This window comes from Nycticebus coucang, chromosome 10, assembly GCF_027406575.1.
Source record: "Nycticebus coucang isolate mNycCou1 chromosome 10, mNycCou1.pri, whole genome shotgun sequence".
Classification (NCBI taxonomy): domain Eukaryota; kingdom Metazoa; phylum Chordata; class Mammalia; order Primates; family Lorisidae; genus Nycticebus; species Nycticebus coucang.
Window position 1 is genome coordinate 111,278,806 of NC_069789.1, and position 3,134 is coordinate 111,281,939.

At 48.9% G+C, this 3,134-nt stretch overlaps 1 non-coding gene across 1 annotated transcript; it reads right to left on the minus strand.

Moving 5' to 3' along the window:
• Window positions 1-2,447: 2,447 nt before the first annotated feature.
• Window positions 2,448-2,554, minus strand: LOC128597855 (U6 spliceosomal RNA). The gene has a single exon (XR_008383409.1). It is a non-coding gene; the product is annotated as a U6 spliceosomal RNA (small nuclear RNA).
• Window positions 2,555-3,134: the final 580 nt, after the last annotated feature.

Genomic DNA, 3,134 nt, shown 5'->3' on the forward strand with positions numbered 1-3,134 from the left:
CCATTGCGCCAGGCCTGGGAAATTCATCTCTTTCTGCCCTTTGACATCAGAGTTCCTGGTTCCCAGGCCTTCGGACACACTCTCTGACTCTCTGTGTGTTTTTCCCATTGTCCTTTTGTCTGGGGAATTCTTTTTTTTTTTTTTTTTTTTTTGTAGAGACAGAGTCTCACTTTATGGCCCTTGGGTAGAGTGCCGTGGCCTCACACAGCTCACAGCAACCTCCAACTCCTGGGCTGAAGCGATTCTCTTGCCTCAGCCTCCCGAGTAGCTGGGACTACAGGCGCCCGCCACAACGCCCGGCTGTTTTTTGGTTGCAGTTTGGCCGGGGCCGGGTTTGAACCCGTCACCCTCGGTACATGGGGCCGGCGCCTTACCGACTGAGCCACAGGCGCCGCCCCTGATGCTAAGTTTTAATGTCATCACCTGAATCTTTCTGACAGATCAGGGCAGAGTAGTGGAGTCTGGGGGTGCTGGACTCTGACTGTTCCCAAAACCCTTGAGAGAGAGGACAACAAGGACAGGCACTTCCTGCTACGGTCTGTGGTCAGAGTGAGGACACAGCTCACAGGGAAGTTTCACAACCCCTATGCTCAGGCCTCAGTGAAGGAGGGAGTGTGATCCTGGCAGAGTGGAGCCCAGGAGGGCAGGGGCAGCCTCAGGCTGTGGTAACGGGTGTTGGGGGCTGTAAGATGGACTTTTCTATGGGCTCCCTCCTACCCCTCTTTCAAACTGGAGGACTGGCCTGGTGGCTGTGAGAGTATCCTTCCAGCTGATAAAGGTTTAAGCTACTTGAAGTTTGGAACCACCTGGGTCTGAAGGTCATCTCCAACATTTTCCAGCCCTGCCATGCAGGTCATACTCTTGGGGCCTCCCTCTGCGCCCGTTTCTCCCACTTGTATGTTGGGAATGAGGATTCCCATATTCAGGCTATTGACAGAGAGCTGATGATGCTGGTGGTAGGGATGGTGATGGTGTGTGGCACCCAGTGCCTCTCCATGTGACAACAAGGGTGTATGGAAACCCCAGATGTGACCTCCCAGTAGGGTAGGCTCTGGGATCTCCTGCAGAAGCAAGCTCGTCTTCAGCACGTGTTAGTGAATAGGGCAGACCTTCCTGAGGAGGATGAGTTTGGGAAGGAGGAGCGAGGGTTTGTTTGTTTGTTTTGAGGCAGACTCTCATTCTGTCACCCCAGATGACACAGTCATCACAGCTCACAGCAACCTCAAACTCTCAAGCTCAAGCGATCCTCCTGCCTCAGCATCTCCAATAGCTGGGACTACAGGCATCCACTACAATACCCAGCTTATTTTTTTCTGTTTTTAGTAGAGACCGGGTCTCACTCTTGCTTATGCTGGTCTTGAACTCGTGAGGTCAAGCCGTCCACCCCCCTCGGCCTCCCAGAGTGCTAGGATTACAGGTGTTTGCCACCAACCTAACCGAGGAAGTTTTCAGCATACACTATACAGTAAAATGACTTAAATTCCCATTAGTCATCTCCATAAGCCCACCAAATGCTTTCTCTGGGTGACTGACACCTCCTATTTTTCTCCCACCTTTCTCCACATGTTCTTTTTTTATTCTGAATTATTTAGCTCTACCTACCCACACACACACACCCCTCATGTGGTAAGATTTTCCACTCAATGGATCTCATACTCAAGTGGCTTTTACAAGTCTTTTCTTTTCTCTTCTCTCTCTCTCTTTTTTTTTTTTTTTTTTTTTTTTGCAGTTTTTGGCCAGGGCTGGGTTTGAACCTGCCACCTCCAGTATATGGGGCTGGCACCCTACTCCTTTGAGCCACAGGCACTGCCCTCTCCTCTTTTCTTTTGCATTCCTTTCCCCTTCCCTTCCCTTTCTTTTCTTTTCTCTGTTTTTCTTTTGAGACAGAGTCTCACTCAGTTGCCCTGGGTAGAGTGCAATGGCGTCATAGTTCACAGCAACCTCAAATTCTTGGATTCAAGTGATCCTCTTGCCTCAACCTCCCAAATAGCTGGGATTACAGGCGCCCACCACAAGCCTGGCTCGTATCTTTTATTTTTAGTAGAGATGGGGTCTTGCTCTTGCTCAGGTTGGGCTGGAATTCCTGAGTTCAAACAATCCATCATCCACCTTGGCCTCCCAGAGTACTGTGATTACAGGTGGGAGCCATCACACCTGGCACCAAGTATTTTCTGGGGAAAACAACAAACTTTATCTGGAGTGGCAAGAAGGAGAATTCTACTACTAGAAAAATAATAATTTCTCTGAACTCCACACCTAGCCACAAGACATTATTTTATTTTATTTTTGTTTTGAGACAGAGTCTCACTTTGTCACCATCAGTAGAGTGTTGTGGCATCATAGCTCACAGCGATCTCAAACTCTTGGGTTCAAGCGATTCTCTTGCCTCAGCCTCCCAAGTAGCTGGGACTACAGGCACCCACCACAATGCCCAGCTATTTTTTTTTTTAAATATGGAACGCTTCACGAATTTGCGTGTCATCCTTGCACAGGGGCTATGCTAATCTCCTCTGTATCGTCCCAATTTTAGTATATGTGCTGCTGAAGCAAGCACAATGCCCAGCTATTTTTAGAGATGAGGTCATGCTCTGGCTCAGGCTGGTCTTGAACTCATGAGCTCAGGCAATCCACCCACTTCGGCCTCCAGAGTTTCCATTTTCTTTTTTTTTTTTTTTTTGTAGAGACAGAGTTTCACTTTATGGCCCTCGGTAGAGTGCCGTGGCCTCACACAGCTCATAGCAACCTCCAACTCCTGGGCTTAAGCGATTCTCCTGCCTCAGCCTCCCGAGCAGCTGGGACTACAGGCGCCCGCCACAACGCCCGGCTATTTTTTTTTTTTTTGGTTGCAGTTTGGCTGGGGCTGGGTTTGAACCCGCCACCCTCGGTATATGGGGCCGGCGCCTTTCGACGGAGCCACAGGCGCCGCCCCAGTTTCCATTTTCTTAATCTTCCTCTTCCAATTGATTCAGGAAGATTCTCTTCCAAACACACAGCCCTCCTTGACCTAAGTCCCGGTGCTAGCCATTATAGCAAAACAATTCCTCAACCTCCTTATGTTTCTTTCTATCTGTTATTAACACAGTGGAATACTTTACAATAAAGAGAAGGCATTTTAATAATCGGAAAACCATATT